The sequence below is a fragment of the Scyliorhinus torazame genome, chromosome 27, assembly GCF_047496885.1.
Source record: "Scyliorhinus torazame isolate Kashiwa2021f chromosome 27, sScyTor2.1, whole genome shotgun sequence".
Classification (NCBI taxonomy): Eukaryota; Metazoa; Chordata; class Chondrichthyes; order Carcharhiniformes; family Scyliorhinidae; genus Scyliorhinus; species Scyliorhinus torazame.
The window spans coordinates 17,023,960-17,045,292 of NC_092733.1; the positions used below are offsets into that span (position 1 = coordinate 17,023,960).

General features: G+C 49.3%; 1 protein-coding gene across 5 annotated transcripts in view; it reads left to right on the forward strand.

The window, feature by feature from the left end:
* nfixb (nuclear factor I/Xb) overlaps positions 1-21,333 on the forward strand; it is a 602,733-nt gene that overhangs the window by 248,998 nt on the left and 332,402 nt on the right. The gene's annotated exons all lie outside the window — the stretch shown is intronic.

The following is a 21,333-nucleotide window of genomic DNA, read 5'->3' on the forward strand; positions in this document are numbered from 1 at the left end:
GGTGGAAGGAGGCTCATAAAAAACAGCCTGGTCTGGCTGGGCCGAATGGCCTATTTCTGTAAATTCCATGAAATACGAGCCAGGCAGGTCCAAAACAAATGTCTGAAATCGCGACACTAAAATGTCGCAGGACACAAAGGCTAGCCCAGTTGCCGTTTTCAATATAATAATAGCCAGGCGGTTTTAATCATGGTGACCATAATTAATCCTTCTCTCATAAATTTAGGATTAATTTTGATAGAACATTTTGTCAAAAGGCATTTTGAGACTTGGGAGTAAGCTCCAAACATTACCAGGGTAGCTTGTAACAAGAGCTTTGCACTGAGCGCAAGGGGGGCGGGAGGGGAGGGGGCGGGGGCCGGTTGGTGCTGGACTATTAATGCAGCACTTTGAGAAATTATGTCACGATATTTGCTGAAGTTATTCAACTTTTTCGCAGCCATAACAAGAGCTCCTTGGCTGCGGTTTGACAGGAGAGATTCCCCAAGTGCATTTCGAAGTGGCTCAAATTCACGGCATTGGAGTGAGAGTCGAGGAGTTAGGCCGATGAATGCCAAGCTCAGAGCCTGGAGGCCCTTCGAACACTGGAAGGGGAGAATTATCCGTTCATCCTTCTGAGCGTAGAGTCACACAGAATAGCCCCACGCAAAGGGAGGCCATTCAGCCCCCCTGCTAGCCCTGTGGGAGAACTGTCCTATTAGTCCCTGAGCCTTTTTCTTCCCTCAGAGCCTCATGAGCGATCGCCCCCTCGGGCATTTATGCAGTTCCCTTTGGAAATATGCCGTGGAATCAGTTTCCCTGCCCTTCATGCATTCCAGATCTTTCCTGTTTGCTTTCTTTTGTGATGCTGTCTGTGGTTCTTTTGCTCTTTTAATAACCTTATTTCCTTAAATCTGTGTCATCACGGAATCCCTACAGCGCAGAAGGAGGCCATTCGCCCCAGCGAGTCTGCACCGACCCTCTGAAAGAATGCTCTACCTCGGCCCTCTCCCCCCCCACCCTATATCCGCAACCCCGCCTAATCTTTGGACACAAAGGGGCAATTTAGCATGGCCAATCCACCTAACCTGCACATCTTGGGACTGTGGGAGGAAACCGGAGCACCCGGAGGAAACCCACGCACACACGGGGAGAATGTGCAAACTCCACACTCAGTGAGGCAGCAGCGCTAACCACTGTGCCGCCGCGCCTCCCCTTCTGTGTTCTGACAACCCCTCTGCCACAGGGATCAATCCCTCATGATTTACTCCAACAAAAGGCCTTTGCGGGTTTGAAGGCCTGTTGGTGACAGTAACAGCAGGGCAACACTGGCCACACTGTTTCGATACTTACCTGGACACTTCTAGCACCTTTGACGGGGATCAGCGTTGCGCTCTCGTGTCTAATGCAAACACACCCTCTTCACCGAGGATTACCTCACGTGGCTGATGCTCTTTCTACCTTCCAGTGACTCGGCGACACAGGGGACGAAGATTACCCTCTGAGCCACAGGTCTTTGGGTTGCCCCTTGAAACCTAGACTGAAGGAGGTAGAGTTCTCTTCCCTGTCTAGTATCGCAAGCCAGTGACACATGGGGTTCACACACTTCCATTTGAATTCTGCTCACCTGGGATTATAAAACTTGCTTTCGATATTTTTATTCTGTAGCTACTTGTAAGGAGCTGAAGTAAGGTTGGCATTGCTGATGTGATGTATACTGATGGCGGGGTGGTCATGCCACTGGACTGGTAATCTAGAGGCCCAAGCTTCTGCTTTGGGGACAGGGGTTCAAATCCCACCACGGCAGCAGGTGGAATCTAAATCCGATTAATAATTAATAATCTGGGCGGCAGGGTAGCACAGTGGTTAGCACTGTTGTTTCACAACCGGGGTCGGTTCCCGGCTTGGGTGACTGTCTGTGCGGAGTCTGCACGTTCTCCCCGTGTCTGCGTGGGTTTCCTCCGGGTGCTCCGGTTTCCTCCCACAAGTCCCGAAAGACGTGCTTGTTAGGTGAATTGGACATTCTGAATTCCCCCTCTGTGTACCCAAACAGGCGCCGGAGTGTGGCGACTAGGGGCTTTTCACAGTAACTTCATTGCAGTGTTGCGATAAGCCTACTTGTGACATTAATAAAGATTTATTTAATTCTGCAACATAACGCTCGTCTCGATAGCGGTGACCATTTTGGATTGAACAGTACAAACCCATCTGGTTCACTAATGCCCCCTTTAGGGAAGGAAATCTGCCTTCTTTACCCGGTCTGGCCTACATGTGACTCCAGACCCACAGCCAATGTGGTTGACTCTTAATTGCCCCTCCAAAATGGCCCAGCAAAGCCACACAGTTCAAGGTCAATTTGGGATGGGCGACAAATGCTGGCCCAGCCAGCAACGCTCGCACCCTACGAAAGACAAAAACAAAAGAAAGACGCCCCATGTACCTGCTACCTTTTAGCCCAAAGCTTTTGGAATGAAGAAACAAAAGTCTTCAAAGGAAATTAAGAAGACACGATTTCTTTTGAATGCTCCTTCGATTTTCCACCCATGTGTGCGTATTGCCCAGGATATTGATCTCGAATTCCTGGATGCTCCAGACCAATCCTGGTGAGTTGGCAATAGGATGGGGAGGGCGGGGGGGAATGAGTGGCCACTTAGGGCCTGGGTTGAAGAGGTGGGAATGTTTGTTTGAAAATGTTAAACGCCCTTGCACTTACGGAGTGCTGGAAATGTGACTGCCTCACGAGGTTCAATGTTAATTGACTCCTGCTGTCCCCCAACACAAACAATGTTGGCAGTTCGCTCGTTTCCAGGAAAGGCTTTTGGCTCGTGTTGCTTTATTGCACCCGGTTCACGGATTGAGGAACAGAGGAACAGGAGGCTATTTAACACCTCAAATCTGTTCCACTACCATTGAGTGAGATCATGGCTAACCTGCCAGCTAACTCCACGTCCCCGTCTTTACCACAGCATCCCCCTTTGGGCAACAGAAAATCTATTAATCTCAGTGTTAAAATCAACAATCGTCCTAACATTAATTGTCATTTGTGGATTAGAGTTCCACACTTCCTCCCTTATATATAGGAGTGTTTCCCAATGTTTCTCCTGTTTTCTATTTTTCAGACTGTCCCTAAACCAGCCAACTGATAGTTTCTCTCAATCTGCCCTATCTGTTTATAAGTCACAAACTTCGATCAAAGCACCTCTTAATTTTTAGGAACACAACTATCATTTTTTCACTCTGTCCTCGTGCTTTGAGAGAGCGATGGAGAGGACAATTGTCCGTCTCCCTTTCTACCCCTGTGAATAACATGGTTAAAACAATAGCACCCAGGCTGAGAGTGGTCAACCCTGAATAGACAACTTCTAAATTCCTGATGCCGGACTAGAAATTCCTCCCCTCTCCCTCATCCCAACTCCCATTGTTACAATCTCTGAACAGACCAATTACTTTTTAAAAGGTTCAGACTTGAGCTGAAAGTTATTAGCTGAGAGAATGATGCAAGATTTCATGTTTTAAAACTTTTACTGTAACAAATGACTAAAACAAACTACAGACAAAGCACTATTTTCTTGCTCTTAGGCAAATTATGCTTTTAAACTCCAGAAAATAATGTTCCCCATTTATAGTTATCACGCATCTGACTTTCCACAGAATTATTGTCCTTGTAGCAAACAGTTTCAGTTGCTCCCAGCTGCCAATGAGTTCCCATATCCCAGTTTCGCCAAGTGGTATCCTTGAATAACTGGCTCCAGGTGCTTATCTCAATTTTCAGGGAACTTCTTCTATTCACCACCTGCAGTCAAGTCTTGACTGGTGATTCTTCTTCGCACTGGCAATGCCATGACCAATCTGGACTCCTCAGAAGGTTGCAGCATGAGTCTCTTCGACTAGAGACTGTACCCTCCTGCATCCAGCCAAAACCAAGCAGTCTGCTATTCACACAGGCCTCTGCTGGCTGTCTGTGATAGTCATTGATTTGTGTGGCAGGCTGTAACCTGATCTCAAAAATGACCACTTCCCTATGATAAGCTGAAACACATTAACCTTACAGCCAATTAGCTAGCCTTGATCCCTTTCACCATATCGGGTTAATTAGACAGTTTACAGCTCAACTGCTTCCAAGCCATTACCAACACCTTTCTGGGATTTTGGGAGATGCAGAGTCCATTCATTGTAAATGCAGAGACTGCTGCCAGTGTAAATGCCTTGTACCGTCTTCTCAGTAAAATAATCTAAGCCTTGATCGTTAAATCAAACCACTCATTCCAAAGGTCAGGCACACTTCAGAACAGGACACAAGACCCCTCCATTCACCCTGAACTTAAAGTCGCAACCCCAAAATTCAATGAGCAGGATCCTCCAGTCCACCAGCCGCATTTTCCTGCACGGCATGTCCTTGCCGGCAGCGGGATCCTCCATTCTGGCAACCGGCCAGTGGGATTTCCCATTGTAGTCACCCCAGGCCGTTGGGAAACCCCCGTGGGCGTGGGTGCGCTGCCCAATGGAGAATCCCTCTGAATGATCTTTAGAAATCTCATCATCGTAACACCATTGTTGAATCTTTCCACCCCCTTGGCTATAGAATCAGCAGGGTAGACTTCTGTCTGAACTACTTGTGGGGTAAAGTGGACTTAGGTCAACAGTGTGGAATGGGTGGGATTGAATGGGCCACCAATTGTACATTGGGCCCAATTTCCGAAGAGATTTTATAAGCAGTGGCTAATCGGATTGGATTGGATTTGTTTATTGTCATGTGTACCATGGTACAGTGAAAAGTATTTGTCTGCGAGCAGCTCAAACAGATCATTAAGTACATGAAAATAAAATAAAAAGAAAATACATAATAGGGCAACACAAGGTACACAATGTAAATGCATAGACGCCAGCATCGGGTGAAGCATACAGGAGTGTAGTATTATTCAGGCCAGTCCATAAGAGGGTCGTTTAGGAGTCTGGTAACAGCGGGGAAGAAGCTGTTTTTGAGTCTGTTCGTGCGTGTTCTCAGACTTCTGTATCTCCTGCCCGATGGAAGAAGTTGGAAGAGTGAGTGAGCCGGGTGGGAGGGGTCTTTGATTATGCTGCCCGCTTTCCCCAGGCAGCGGGAGGTGTGTAGATGGAGTCAATGGCAGGTTTGTGTGACGGACTGGGCAATGGGACATCACCCATTTTACGAGCCCCCCCCCCCCCCCTCCCCTCCCCCCCCCACCACCACCACAACCTGCTCAAGCATCGGGGTGTAAAGTATCATGTAGGAAGTAGGTACAAAGAAAATGACCCGAGAGGACTGCATACCTCCACAGCCCAGGCAGAAACCCATCCAACCCACTGCACTGTGCCTTTCTGTATTTGGGGAGTGAGTTTCTTTAACCTGGACGACTGTTGGGCCGTTTTCAGATGTCACTCGGCTGCATAGGAACTTGTATCGCTTTTCAGCCTGGAGGGGCCATGGTGGTGGATGCTGATATGTACCAGAAGCATCAGCTCCGGGAGTCTTCAGCACGGTTGAGCAAAGCTTCTTCCTCAATTCATCCTGAAAGTTAATGAGGAACAAACACATTTAAGCGGGCTCGACATTGGTCATAAATTCTTGCGTTTGGCTTCCACGCATTGGGAGAGGCCCCAGGCCTGAAAGTAGTCGACTGATTGCTGAATGATTAGCAACAGGGATTGTTTATTCATTAGGGCTCAGTTTGTAGCCACGATAAGGTAGATGCTCCTTTGTTATCTACTCCGCACACTGAGCAAGGAGCTTCGAGAATACCGAGTCTGCTCATGTGCAATGTGTCATCTGTTATGTGGTAATGTGCAATAATCCCCATCGTCTTTTACCAGGGATAGCTCAGGATTAGAAAGAGACCCAATGCTTAAGTATTATCCTCGGGCAATGACTGAAAGAACATGGATAACATCATTCAATTTTGGGCAGTGCACCTTAGAAAGGATATGTTAGCCTTGTGGGGAATGTGGGGGGAGGGAAGGGGGGACGCTGTACAGATTTACCAGAATGATACCAAGTTGAAAGAGTAAAATTATGAGAACAGGTTGCATAGACGAACCTTATATTAGCTTGAGATTGTTGCCTAGATATTAAGGGGTGATCTAATTGAAGTGTTCAGGCTGATCAAGGGAAGGAGTTGACAGGGTAGCTGTAGAGAAGTTATTTCCTGAACAAGGAGGCAGAACCTTAAAATTAAATAGTCGTACAGAACTTGAGTATCGCTGACAAAAAAAAAAGACACATTTTGTCGAAGCTTTTTGTCTTGCACTGATCAGGACAATTCGCAAGAATACCAAATGAAAAGGGAACAACAATTTATACTGTATGAGAAGATAGCGCTCTCTTCGGCCCTCTAAGCTCTCTCTTCTCACGTAGTACAAATTGTTGTTACCTTCGCATTTGGTATCCTTGCGAATTCTTCTGATGAGTGAAAGATGGAAAGCTTCCGCAAGAGGTCACTTTTCTTCCTCCCCCAAAACTTTACAATTAGAGCAAGGTCACTCAAGGGCGAGGTGAGGAAGAGCTTCTTCACGCAAAGGATAGTGGAAATCTGGAGTTCCCTCACCCCCAAAAGATCCTTAAACAAAAGCAAGACATGTTGAAAATATTCAGGAGGCATTTTCTGAGAGAAATAGGGTTCACGTTTCAGCACGACCATCCTTTGTCGGAGAGAATCCGGTTAAGGAAGGGTATCAGGGATCTCGAAGCTAAGGAGGGTGGGTACAGTTGAGATACATATCAATCACGATCAAATTGAATCGAAGAGCAATCTTGTGGAGCTGAACAGGCTCCTCCTGTGGCAATGTTCCGAATATAGAATGATCGTTCGCTGATTAATGTAGTAGGCAGCAGACTTAATAATGAAAGGCTTGCCATTGTGAATCATTCAGCATCCTCAAACTAGCTGTCACGTGGATTTCATGGTTTGGCTCACCTCAAGGTGAAGTTCAAGGGATCGTAAGACAAGAGACGCCATCTATTCCTTCTCATTCCTAATTTAATGTCCTCTCTGCAAAATGAGACAGACCCCCAGTTTCTTGGTAAAGTAGTCCTTCTATACTCTTTCATGGTAAGAAGTCTTACAACACCAGGTTAAAGTGCAACAGGTTTGTTTGGAATCGCTAGCTTTCGGAGGGTAGCTCCTTCATCAGGTGAGTGAAGAGGTGGGTTACACAAACACACAAATAGACAAACATTCTTGCATGGGATATGGGTTTGTAATCCATCGAATGGCTTGTTCAAGGGGCAGTTAGGAATCAACCCCATCGCTGTGGGGTCTGGAGTCACATGTTGGCCAGACCGGGTAAGGACGGCAGATTTCCTTCCCTCAAGGACATTAGTGAACCAGATGGGTTTTTAATACAAAATAGCTATCGGTGGATAGCTGTCATTGTCGCGATTACTAAGACCAGCTGTATGCTCCAGATTTTATGAATTGAATTTAAACTCCACCGATTTTATGAATTGAATTTAAACTGTGCAGTGGTGGGATTTGAACCGGTGTCCCCCAGAGCGTCAGCACCTCAGGATTGCTAGTCTAACGGCATTGCCACTGCACCACCATCTCTCCTCTTCTTTATATGAAGGTGAGGGCTGTTGGCTGGAAATCTGACCAACAAGCCCAACCCAAGGATGTCTCCACTAGACATCAATGCACAAAGCACCTTTCAGCAGGAGTAACCGGGGAGGGATGTCGAAGGGGAACCAGTAGGCGGTCCTCCAGGATCACTGCAACTCCAGTGTTATTACCCGTCCCAGCAGCTTAGGTGATATGGGTGAACCACATAGAACGTCCGCACATTGGGGGAGCAATTTTGACCGATATCAGGAAATTGAGGGAATCGTGTTGGTTCGAACCTCACAATTCTATTCCCCATTGACGTCGGTGGGACATCGAATAAGGCGTGAACCTGATATTACACCCGGTCGTGTCAGAATTCCCACCCAGTGAGCCCAAAACGTGGAAAGACTCGCATTTCTATCGTGCCTTCCACATCCTCAGGCTGGATGGCCCATGAAGTACTTTTGAAGTGTGGTCACTCAGGCAACCCGGCAGCCATTTTCCCACAGCGAGCTCTCACAGACAACAACGTGACAACGATTTGTCTTAGTGCTGTTGACTGAGGGATTGGCATTGGCCCCGGGGGAGGGGGACACGGGACGGACATCACTCTCCCTCCCGGTGCTGCACTGTTGAAGTGTTTTTTGGGGGGTCTTGGAGTGGGACTTGAACCTGGAAATCTCGTGATTCAGAGGCGAGAGTGCAACCAACCGAACTGCTCTAAATCAAAACTCAACGAGACAGCATATGATGCATCAATCATCAATTTGGAGCCATTCACCATGGTTACAGCCCCCAGTTCCTGAATAAAGAGGCCACCTTGTTTGCTCTATGTTTTTTTTAGGAAGGGTTTAGCGATGACTTGAGTGAAAATGACGCACTGCCTTGTGCTATGGCGCACCCTGGGTAACAGCAGGGTGCCTCGGACATGGGGAGAATGAATCACTGTGTGACCTTTCGCAGTAAATTATGTTATTACCATGCAGGAGCGCTGTCAGATAAAGTACAACAGCCTTAAACCTTTCCAGTTTTAAATTAAATATCACAAGCCAAACCATTAAATGGTGAAGGGGTGGGCTTCGGAAGCCAACCAACCCCCTCCCCAAAGTACTGGGAACATCCTGCAGATCTGTCACCTTCAGGAAACAATTAATTCACTGAGCTGCCAAGTTGGGGTGGGAGGTCTTTCGTCAGTCCGAACGAAGGATTACACCCAGGACGCCATGCCACCCTGGTTTTGTTTTTCAAATTTCGACACTGACCCGAGCACCCTGTTGGCTTAAAGCTGCAGTGAAGTCAAAAGTGGATCGAGAAGGGCAGCACGGTGGCGCAGTGGTTAGCTCTGCTGCCTCACGGCGCCGAGGACCCGGGTTCGATCCCGGCCCTGGGTCACTGTCCGTGCGGAGTTTGCACATTCTCCCCGTGTTTGCGTGGGTTTCGCCCCCACAACCCAAAGATGTGCAGGGTGGGATTGGCCACACTAAATTGCCCCTTAATTGGGAAAAATGAATTGAGTACTCTAAATTAATTTTGAAAAAGTGGATTGGGGGGGGCAGGGAGGGGAGGAGGAAGGAGGGGTGGGAGTCCGCTCCCCCTCGCTCTCTTGCTCGGTTTCATCAGCCTTTGGGAGCAATCATCGAATGAAACAGAGCTCATCGGGTACTACACGGGCCTTTCAATCAGCAGCAAGTTCCATTAAGGCGAAAGATAAAATCTCTTCTTAAAAAAGGAGAGGCCTTATCAGAGATTAAAGTTTGCTACAACAATCAGAGACATAAAAGGAATGTTTTGAACGGCCTAAGTACTCTTATCAGAGATTGAGTACTCCTAAGACAGTCTTTATTTACACTAATAGAGGTTCGGAGATATTGGCATTAATGGTATGTCACTTCACTAGAAGTCTGTCATCATTTTTAACGATCGTTTGGCAAGTTGTTTTTTTTTTAAACCTCTCGTTAAGGCTCAGTTGTGGCTCCGTTGGTAGCCTTCTTGATTGCAAGGCTCAGGATGGTGGGTTCGGGTCGCCACGGAGTTGATCACACAACTTAAGCTGACACTCCCAATGTGGTGGGCGGCATGGTAGCCCAGTGGTTAGCACTGTTGCTTCACAGCACCAGTGTCCCAGGTTCGATTCCCCGCTGGGTCACTGTCTGTGCGGAGTCTGCACGTTCTCCCCGTGTCTGCGTGAGTTTTCTCCGGGTGCTCCGGTTTCCTCCCATAAGTCCCGAACGACGTGCTGTTAGATAATTTGGACATTCTGAATTCTCCCTCCGAACAGGCGCCGGAATGTGGCGACTAGGGGCTTTTCACAGTAACTTCATTGCAGTGTAAATGTAAGCCTACTTGTGACAATAAAGATTATTATTATAGTGTGGAGGTAGTTTTAATAAGTCCACATTGAGTAAAGTAAGAATGAACAACGAAGGGGTGGGGTGAGTGGTGGGGTTGGGAGGAAGTTTGCCTTGTAAACAGTGAGGAAACAAGACATCTGGGCTGGTTTAGCACAGGGCTAAATCGATGGCTTTGAACACCAGGTTAAAGTCCAACAGGTTTGTTTCGATGTCACTAGCTTTCGGAGCGCTAATCACCTGCTAATGCTCGCATTCCTAGCATTGTTTGGCATCTTTGAATTTGTCTATATATGTGTTTCTGGAACAGACCTCGTCATTCACCTGAGGAAGGAGCAGCGCTCCGAAAGCTAGTGACATCGAAACAAACCTGTTGGACTTTAACCTGGTGTTGTAAGACTTCGTACTGTGCTCACCCCAGTCCAACGCCGGCATCTCCACATGATGGCTTTGAAAGTAGACCAAGGCAGGCCAGCAGCACGGTTCAATTCCCGTACTAGCCTTCCCGAACAGGCGCCGGAATGTGGCGACTAGGGGCTTTTCACAGTAACTTCATTTGAGGCTTACTTGTGACAATAAGCGATTTTCATTTCATTTTCATTTTCATATACATACACCGCCTGGTAGATCCCTTCCAGGTTCCTTCTTGATTGGTGCCTTACCGGCCGACCTTATATAAGGGTAACTGAGGTACCCCGCCCCTAGCAGGGGGAGCTCATACTCTGCGAGGGGCACAGGGAAGATTGCCCATAGGTCCTGTGGGGATTTGACAGTAGTGCTGCGCTGTCTGAGGAGCGGTTCTTCAGGTGAGAGGTCAAACTGAGGTAGAGCCGTCCTCGCAGGTCACATGCAAAAGATCTCATGGCACGATGCAGGAGGGGACCTCTTGAATGCTTCGGCCTTGATCAGGTTATCTGGTCAAGTGCGCAATGAGACAGCACAGCGAGAACATTTTGATGGGTGGAGTAAATTGGGCCTATATTCTCTGGTATTTGGAAGCGTGGGGGGTGATCTCATTGGAAGGAGAAACCATTCCTCTTGGTTGAGTAGTCGACCAATAGCAATCATACTTTCAGACTAAGGGGTCGGTCATTTTGAACAGCGATGAGGAGACATTTTTTTCTCACTTCAACGGTGGCGAACCTTTGGGATTGTCTACCCCTGGGAACTGTGGATGTTTGGTCGATGAGTATAGTCAAGACTGGGATGGACTGGGGCGGCACGTTGGCACTACTGCCTCACAACTCCAGGATCACAGGTTCAATTCCGGCCTCACGTTATTGCCTGTGCGGGTTATGCACTCTCTCCCCGTGTGTGCGTGAGTTTCCTCCGGGTGCTCCGGTTTCCTCCCACTGTCCAAAGAAGTGCAGGTTAGGTGGATTGGCCATGCCGAATTGCCCCTTAGTGTCCAAAAGGTTAGGTGGGGTTACGGGGATAGGCTTAAGTAGGGTGCTCTTTTCGAGGGCTGGTGCAGACCCGATGGGCCGAATGGCCTCCTTCCGCTCTTTAAATTCTATGATAGGTTTCTGGATGCCAAGGGAATCAGGGGCTATGGGGAGAAGATGGGCTCATGGAGATTCCATGATCATGAGGACCAGGCTGCCTTTGTTGACCACACTCAGTTGCTGTGATAATTAGCTATGCCAATCTCGGGGAAATTAAAAGCCAATGATATGGTATATAGTGTGGACTAAAGTCACGTATAGATCAGAGTGAGTGAGGTTGACAGGTTCCCCTTCATGGAGGCCATTCATGAACCAATTGGTTTTATTTCCTCGATAGTCCAGCAGTGTTTCCAATCCAATTCTCTTCCCGCACCTCGTGATGCACTAAGGCGGACATTTCATCTGTTTCCATCGCTACTAAGTCCCAGAACAGGTCGCCAGCCTGCCACCAAGAACACCACTCCACATATCAAGTGTGGATACCCAGGATTTTCTCCCGCTCTTACTGCCAGCCATTGGCGCGTTCGGTAGGATTTTGCAGGTTGACGCACTCAACCTGTTGGGCCGCGTTACGAACGCACCTTCCTTGGTCGTCAGGTTTTGGGGTGGGAATCGAACCCGGAGCTTCCGGCTGAGAGGCAGGGATGCTGCGCACCGAGCAACAGGACTCGCTACCCCCCCCAGCAGCATTTAGCTGGTCCTAGCCCCTCATCGACCGGATTGGTCAAAATTTAAATTAATGTATTCACAGAATTTACAGTGCAGAAGGAGGCCATTCGGCCCATCGAGTCTGCACCGGCTCTTGGAAAGAGCACCCTACCCAAGGTCAACACCTCCACCCTATCCCCAGAACCCAGTAACCCCACCCAACGCTAAGGGCAATTTTGGACACTAAGGGCAATTTATCATGGCCAATCCACCTAACCTGCACATCTTTGGACTGTGGGAGGAAACCAGAGCACCCGGAGGAAACCCACGCACACACGGGGAGGATGTGCAGACTCCGCACAGACAGTGACCCAAGCCGGGAATCGAACCTGGGATCCTGGAGCTGTGAAGCAATTATGTTATCCCACAATGCTACCGTGCTGCCCGTGTATTAGCATAGCCCTGGTTGGGCCCCAAACCCGCAACCTCTGGGCTAGCTAGTAACTACGACACCCGTGTGCGCTTGATTCTCCGATGAGACTCGGAGAAGCTGGAACTAGGAAGAGTGTTCCATTCCTGGTACTGACATTCCTCAATTTAAAAAAACCTCCCCCACATACCTAGAAGGAAATTAATGAAGCTTGAGTACATGCTCAGTAATGGTCCTTTAAGTTAATAATCTTTGCCTGGGGTATTCAGGGAACTTCCATTAATCAAAGTCTTCTTTGCGGCCGTAATGTTTATGATTAATAGACGTTTGGTGTTTTACGAGTCATTATAAACGTTAACACACTATGAGTTAATTGATCAAAGCACAATAGTCTTTCTTTGTCTATTTCAACGTAGCGGGTTTATTGAGTGTGTACTGAGAGGGTAATCAGGTATACACACACGCACACGCACGCACACACACAAAAAAGTCAAATGACAGACCTTCAAATGAGAAACACTGTGGTTACATAATTACACCTCTTACACTCGCACTAATGGGAGAGCTTTAGGCAAGGTCCAAATAGCTTGAACGGAGTCCTGTGCTGCCCAATAGCGTTTGAAGGACTGATATATTTTGTCCCGCTCTTTCGAGATTGCAAAAGGCTTCCTTAAGGTAGATTTGGAGGAGATGCTTCCCCTTTGGGCGAGACCAGAACCAGAGGGACGTAAATATAACCCATAAATCCCAGTGAGGAATTCTGGAGGAAGCTCTTTATCCCAGAGAACGCCGAGCGTGTTATCGCAAAGGAGCAATTGAGACGAACAATATCGAAACCCTGGAGGGAAGGCTGGATAAACACACGGGGGGAGGGTGGAAGAGGTTGCGTTGATAGTGTGAGATGAAGGGAGGAGGCTCGTGGAGTTCAGTGGGGGAATTCGGGAGCTTTGGGCCACGGTGGCCAAAGGCATGATGGTTCAAGAGGAGAGCAGGGATCTCAGGCAATCTCAGCCTGGAGGAGATAGTGGTGACAGGGAGGCAAAGGCCATGGAGAGATTTGAGAGCAAGGTTGACAATTTTGCAATCAAGGTGATGCCTGACTGGGGGGGCCAGTGTAGGTCTGCGAACACAGAGGGGGGTGGGGGAATGAGAGTTCTGCACCCTCTTTTGGATGAAATGCCGGATGAGAGGGTTGACTTGGTCCCTCAGGTGGCTTTAAGAGATACCAGGGTCCTATTTCCAAGAAGGACGGGGAAGTTATGGTTGCTATTGACCCTCCTCTAACAGCATTGAAACTGATGAACTGGCTGTTATCCCATTGCTGTTCGTGGGAGCTTGCTGTGTATTCATTGGCTGCTGCTTCCAATTTAACAGCAGCTACTGAAGTGCTTCTTTGGCCCTGGTTGGGACACCCTGAGGTTGCAGAAAGGGATTTGTAAATGCAAGTCTGTCTTACTTGTTTCAGAATTTACGTTTGAGTGCGTGCGTGAGCAAGAGAGTGAGAGTGTGTGTGAGTGAGTGAGTGTGTGTTGTGAATGTGTGAGTGAGAGTACGTGTGGGTGTGTGAGTGAGTGTGAGTGAGTGTGTGAGTGTGAGTGAGAGTGAGTGTAAGCGTGTCTGAGTGAGTGAGCGAGTGATTGGGTGAGTGTGTGAGTAGGTGTGATTGAGTGTGAGAGTGAGTGAGAATGAGTGAGAGTGAATGAGTGTGTGTGAGTGAGTGTGTGAGTGTGAGAGTGAGAGTGAGTGAGTGTGTGAATGTGTGTGTAAGTATGTGTGAGGGAGTGTAATTGAGTGTGTGTGCGAGTGAATGTGAGTGTGAGTGAATCAGTGAGTGGGTGAGAGGGGGTGAGTGAGTGTGAGTGAGCGTCAATGAGTGTATGTGAGTGAGTGTGTGTCTGAGGAGTGAGTGAGAGTGTGTGTGAATGTGTGTGAGTGTGTAAGTGAGTGAGTGAGTGTGAGTGAGTGAGAGTGTGAGTGAGTGTGCAAATGTGTCAGAGTGTGAATCTGCGAGTGAGTGTGTGTGAGTGAGTGTGTGTGTGAGTGAGTGAGCAAGCGAGCGTGTGTGTGTGAGTGAGTGTGCAAATGTGTCAGAGTGTGTATGTGAGAGTGCGAGTGAGTGTGTGAATGAGTGTGCGTGGGTGAGTGTGCGTGTGTGAGTGAGTGTGCGTGTGTGAGTGAGTGTGTGAGTGAGGGTGTGTGAGTGAGTGTGTGTGATTGTGAGCGAGTGTGAGAGTGAGTGAGTGAGTGTGAGTGAGTGTAAGTGTGTGTGTGAATGAGCGAGTGATTGGGTGAGTGTGTGAGTAGGTGTGATTGAGTGTGAGAGTGAGTGAGAATGAGTGAGAATGAATGAGTGTGTGTGAGTGAGTGTGTGTGTGTCTGTGAGTGTGTGAGTGAGAATGAATGAGTGAGTGTGTGAATGTGTGTGTAAGTATGTGTGAGGGAGTGTAATTGAGTGTGTGTGCAAGTGAATGTGAGTGTTAGTGTGAGTGAGTGGGTCAGTGAGTGAGTGATTGGGTGAGAGGGGGTGAGTGAGTGTAATTAAGTGTGAGTGAGAGTGAGTGAGTGTGAATGAGAGTATGTGAGTGAGTGTGTGTTTGTGAGTGTGTGTTTGAGGAGTGAGTGAGTGAGTGTATAGTGTGTGTAAGGGTGTGTGAGTGCAAATGAGTGTGTGAGTGATAGTGTGAGTGAGTGTGTATGAGTGTGTATGAGTGTGTGAGTGAGTGTGAGTGAGTGTGTGTTAGTGAGTGTGTGTGAGTGTGTGAGTGAGTGTGTGTGAGTGTAAGCGCGTGTGAGTGAATGAGTGATTGGGTGAGTGTGTGAGTAGGTGTGATTGAGTGTGCGAGTGAGTGAGAATGAATGAGTGCGTGTGAGTGAGTGTGTGTGTCTGTGAGTGTGTGAGTGAGTGAGAGTGAGTGAGTGTGTGAATGTGTGTGTAAGTATGTGTGAGGGAGTGTAATTGAGTGTGTGTGCGAGTGAATGTGAGTGTGAGTGTGACTGAGTGGGTCAGTGAGTGAGTGATTGGGCGAGAGGGGGTGAGTGAGTGTGATTAAGTGTGAGTGAGAGTGAGTGAGTGTGAATGAGAGTATGTGAGTGAGTGTGTGTTTGAGGAGTGAGTGAGTGAGTGTATAGTGTGTGTAAGTGTGTGAGTGAGTGCAAATGAGTGTGTGTGAGTGATAGTGTGAGTGAGAGCGAGTGAATATGTGAGGGAGTGAGTGGGTGAGTGAGTTAAGTGTGCGTGAGTGAGTGAGTGCGAGTGAATATGTAAGTGTGTGTGAGTGAGTAAGCGAGTGATTGGGTGAGAGAGTGTGAGTGAGTGTGAGTGAGTGTGAGTGAGGGTGAATGAGTGTGTGTGTATGAGTGAGTATCTGGGCCTTCCAACAAGTTGGGAGCTGAAGGAAAGGAAAATAGTTGCATTTATATTGCATCTTTCATGGCCTCGGAACATTCCAAAGGCCTCACAGCCAATGAGGCTATGAATGCAGTATCTGTTGTAATGTAGGAAACTTCCTTAGTCATGGATGGTGCAATCCTCTCTTTTCTCAATGATATATAGTTTTGTTAAGAGTTCTGAAATATCTCCTTAAATGTCTGTCACTGCCTCTCTACTGTCTTACATTTTAACTCTGTTGTCGTAACCTTGTAAGCCTTTATTTAAGTTTAAGACACTAGTTTCAGACCCAAATTTCTCACCCTCATACTGAATGCGAAATTCTCTCATGTTATCAACACTCTTACCACGATCATCCTTTACTATGAGGTAATTGATTAATCCTGCTTCATTACACATTACCAGGTCTAAAGTAGCCTTTTCCCTGGTTGGTTCCAGAATGTATTGTTCTTAGAAACTGTCCGAAATATCCTCTCTGATCTCCAGACAAGCGTTACCAATTTGTTTCAACCAGCCTCTGAGGATTAAAATCTCCCACAATTATCGCAATGTCTTTCTTACAATTAAGCCTCCATTATTTCTTGATTTATACTCTGTCCTGCAGTGTAGCTACTGTCAGGGGGGCCTGTAAACCACACCCACTAAAGACCTCTTATCTGATTCTACCCAGTCCTAATGGATTCTACCTTTAGATCCTCTGAACCAAGATCATTTCTCACTACTGTACCAATCTTATCCATGATTAGCAGAGCTACCCCACCTCCTTTTCCGTTCTTCCTGACCTTCTGAAATGACAAACACCCCTAAATATTCCGGTTCCAGCCTTGGTCACTTTGCAACCATGTCTCTGTAATGACGATCATATCATACTCATTTACTTCTATTTGAGCGATCCATTCATCCATCTTATTATGACGTTGCGTGCATTCAGATATAGAGCCTTCCATTCTTCTATGCTTGTACACTCTGTCCCTTTCTATCACAGTCTGATTGTCATTACCCACATCACTATCCTGCGCTATTATCTTGTCCTTTGGCTCTAACTTTCCAAATCTTCCCTCATTTGAACCCTCCCCCACCATTTAGTTTAAAGCCCTCTCTACAGCCCCAGTTGTATGATTCTCCACAATACTGCTACCAGGGGACTTCACCTCAAGGCTGTCTCAAAGGTACAGCACCCACTTTCCTAAGCATTAATGCCAGTGGCCCACCTAGTGAAACCCATTCCTCCCGCGCCAATCTTTCAGGCTCTCGTCCAACCCTGTGCCAACTTGCTGACAGCTCAGGTAAAAATCCGGAAATTATCTCCCTTGTGGTTCTGCTTTTTAATTCGGTCGCTGGTTAAGGTCACCTTTGAAGGATAGCAGCACCTCTGACAGTGCGGCACTTCCTCTGTGCAACACTCGGAGCGCCAGGTTAAAATTTGCGTCCAGGTCCCTGGGACAGGACTTGAACTATCGACCTCCTCCTGACTCAAAGACAAGAATGCGACGCTCGCAACCACAACAGATAAGAGGTTCCAGCCCTGAAAGGGGGACATTGAAAAACACATTTTCCTCCCCCACACCCATTGTTAATTCGGGAACATCTGCAAATTCTTCTCCCATCAATGCTCCCCTCCCACTTCTACATAAAGCACAGCCTTTTCATTTAAAACGGCAGGCACAAACTGTGGACCCCGCTGGGCCAGAGCAGGCAAAAAAGCGACGACAGAGCGCATTTTGGAAAATACTTTCCGAAAGTCTGTCAGGAAAAAATGTGCTGCAGGAAGGTTGTGCAGATTTCTTTATTCCGCTGTCGGCTTGTAATGATTGAGTTCAGTTCTGTGTCAGCTTACCCACTTTGGGACTGACTATTATATAACCCGATATAGGTGATGACATGGGAATTACAAAAAGCTTAGGTCAGGCGTGATCTAAACGACTAAGCTGATCCGAGATAAGCGTTGTTGAAACGCAGAACGGTGCTGTTTTTCTCATCAGTGGTTGGTGTCTGCTTGCTGGTCGTCCCGACTATCAGGGGTGCATTCCTCTCGGGGCCTTTTTCTTTTCGTGCCGCCTCCCGCCCAGCTCTCTCCCAACCCGATCCCTCCCACGCTCCCTTCTGCCCAGCTGTGGGCTGTTTGCGTGTCAGGCTTTGCAAAGCCCAGCTGACAGGCCCATGATGCAGGCCGAAGCCTCCAACACGGGTACCTCCTGCGCTCCTGAACAGCTGATTCCCCCTCGTTGGGATTGGCCATCAGTAATCCTCTTCCTTCAGGCAGCACGGCGGCGCAGTGGTTAACATTGCTGCCTCACCGCGCTGAGGTCCCAGGTTCGATCCCGGCTCTGGGTCACTGTCCGTGTGGAATTTGCACATTCTCCCCGTGGGTTTCGCCCCCACAACCTAAAGATTCAGGGTAGGTGGATTGGCCACGCTAAATTGCCCCTTAATTGGAAAATATAATTGGGTACTCTAAATTTAAAAAAAAGTAATCCTCTGAGGCACTATCAATTACCACAAAGACGAGAATAGTGGAACAATCGAGGCTTTATTGAGCAAAGATGTTGTGCCTCCTGTAGCTGGAACCAGAATGGCTGCAGCACCGGCGAGCACACACTATTATACCCCGCCTACTGGGCGGAGCCAGCAGGCAGGGATTTACCCTTGTACCTCTAATATACAGGCAGCGCCGTAATACATATAATATGCTACTAGTGGTGACTACCACATTCACCCCCTGCTAAAAAAAGAGTCCGGCGGGGGAGGTGGAAAACATTACAAGTTAAGTCTGTCGGGGGCCTTGACCCTCCTCTGCGATCGCCTCAGTCCTGGTGGTGATGTGGGCGCCGACTTGGTCACCTGTGACTCCGGGAGCGTCTTGTCCTCGTCTTCGTCACCTCTGAGTGGAACCAGTGGGAGGACGTATCCTGCTGGGGTGGGGGCTGCGGTGAGGTTCGCTGGAGGAAGGATGAGTGGCGGAGGGGTGAATGAGGCAACCCGGGGGGGGGGGGGGGAGTGTCAGGCCGGGGTTCGTGGGTGGGGATCCAGCGGGTGCCAGATCCCGGAGGGAGACTGTGTCCTGGCGCCCGTTGGGGTGTGCCACGTACTGCGGGTTCGCGTGTAAGAGGTGGAAATGTTCGACCAAGGGGTCCGACTTATGGGTCCGCACATGCTTGCGAAGAAGGACGGGCCCAGGAACTGTTGGCCATGGTGGGAACGAGACTCCGGAGGTGGACTTCCTGGGGAAGGCAAACACACGTTCATGAGAGGTCTCGTTAGTTGCTGTGCAGAGGAGCGACCGGATGGAGTGGAGCGCGTCGGGGAGGACCTCCTGCCAGCGGGAGACTGGGCGATGTTTAGACCGCCGGGCCAGCAGGACGGCCTTCCAGACTGTCCCGTTCTCCCTCTCCACCTGCCCGTTTCCCCGGAGGTTGTAGCTGGTCGTTCTGCTTGAGGCGATGCCCTTGCTGAGCAGGAACTGACGCAGCTCATCGCTCATAAAAGAGGAGGATCCCCGATCACTGTGGATGTAGGTGGGGAAACCGAACAGAGCAAAGATGCTCTGGAGGGCTTTGATTACCGTGGCAGACGTCATATCGGGACCTGGGATGGCGAAAGGGAACCGGGAGTACTCGTCAATCACGTTCAGAAAGTAGATGTTGCAGTCGGTGGAAGGGAGGGGCCCTTTGAAGTTGACGCTGAGGCGTTCAAAGGGGCGGGAGGCCTTCACCAGGTGCGCTCGATCTGCCCGGTGAAAGTGCGGCTTGCACTCTGCGCAGACTTGGCAGTCTCTGGTGATGGTCCTGACCTCCTCAATGGAGTAGGGCAGGTTGCGGGCCTTGATGAAATGGAAGAACCAGGTGACCCCCGGGTGGCAGAGGTCATAGTGGATTGCCCAGAGTCAGTCCACTTGTGCGCCGGCACATGTACCGCGGGATAGGGCATCAGGGGGCTCGTTGAGCTTCCCCGGGCGATACAAAATCTCGTAATTGTAGACGGAGAGCTCGATCCTCTACCTCAAGCTCTTGTCATTTTTGATCTTACCCCGCTGTGTGTTAAACATGAAGGCAACCGACCGTTGGTCAATGAGGAGAGTGAATCTCCTGCCGCCCAGGTAATGCCTCCAATTTCGCACAGCTTCCACTATGGCTTGGGCCTCCTTTTTGACAGAGGAGTGCCGAATTTCGGAGGGACGGAGGATGCGGGAAAAGAAGGCCACGGGCCTGCCCGCCTGGTTGAGGGTGGCGGCCAGAGCTACGTCCGATGCATCGCTCTCTGAAAGGGGAGGGACTCGTCGACCGCGTGCATCGTGGCCTTGGCGATGTCTGCCTTGATGCGGTTGAAGGCCTGGCGGGCCTCAGCCGTCAGGGGACAAACTGTGGACTGAATGAGTGGACGGGCCTTGTCCGCATAATTAGGGACCCACTGGGCGTTGTCGGAGAAAAACCCCAGGCATCGTTTCAGGGCCTTGGGGCAGTGGGGGAGAGGGAGTTCCAGGAGGGGGCGCATGCGGTCGGGGTCGGGCCCTAGGACTCCATTTTCCACGACATAGCCAAGGATGGCTAAGCGGTTGGTGCGGAACACGCATTTCTCCTTATTGTATGTGAGATTAAGGAGTTTGGCGGTCTGGAGGAACTTTTGGAGGTTAGTGTCGTGGTCCTGCTGATCGTGGCCGCAGATGGTGACGTTATCTAGGTACGGGAAGGTGGCCCGCAGCCCGTACTGGTCAACCATTCGGTCCAACTCTCGCTGGAAGACCGAGACCCCATTAGTGATGCCGAAGGGAACCCTAAGGAAGTGATAGAGGCGGCCATCTGCTTCGAACGCAGTGTATTGGCGGTCCTCCGGGCGGATGGGGAGCTGGTGGTAGGCGGACTCCAAGTCCACTGTGGAAAAGACTCGACACTGCGCAATCTGATTGACCATGTCAAATATGTGTGGGAGGGGGTACGCATCGAGCTGTGTGTACCGGTTGATGGTCTGACTGTAGTCAATGCCCATCCTGTGCTTCTCCCCAGTCTTCACTACCACCACTTGAGCTCTCCAGGGGCTGTTCCTGGCCTCAATGATCCCTTCCCGCAGAAGCCGTTGGACCTCCGACCTGATGAAGGTCCTGTCATGGGCACTGTACCATCTGGCTCTTAGTGGCAACGGGTTTGCAGTCCGGGGTGAGGTTCGCAAACAGGGAAGGTGGATTGACCTTAAGGGCCGTGAGGCCGCAGACGGTGAGGGGGTGCAGGGGTCCTCCGAATTTTAAAGTTAGGCTTTGGAGATGGCACTGAAAATCCAGGCCGAGTAACAGGGCAGCGCAGAGGTGGGGGAGGACGTAGAGCCGGAAGTTGCTGAACTCTACGCCTAGGACGGTGAGGGTCGCGATGCAGTACCCCCGGATTTCCACGGAATGGGATCCGGAGGCCAGGGAGATTTTCTGGGTGACGGGGTGTACCGGGAGGGAGCAGCGCCTTACCGTAGTGGGGTGGATGAAGCTCTCTTGTGCTCCCGGAGTCAAAAAGGCAGGTCGTCTCGTGCCCATCGATCTTCACCGCCGTCGTCG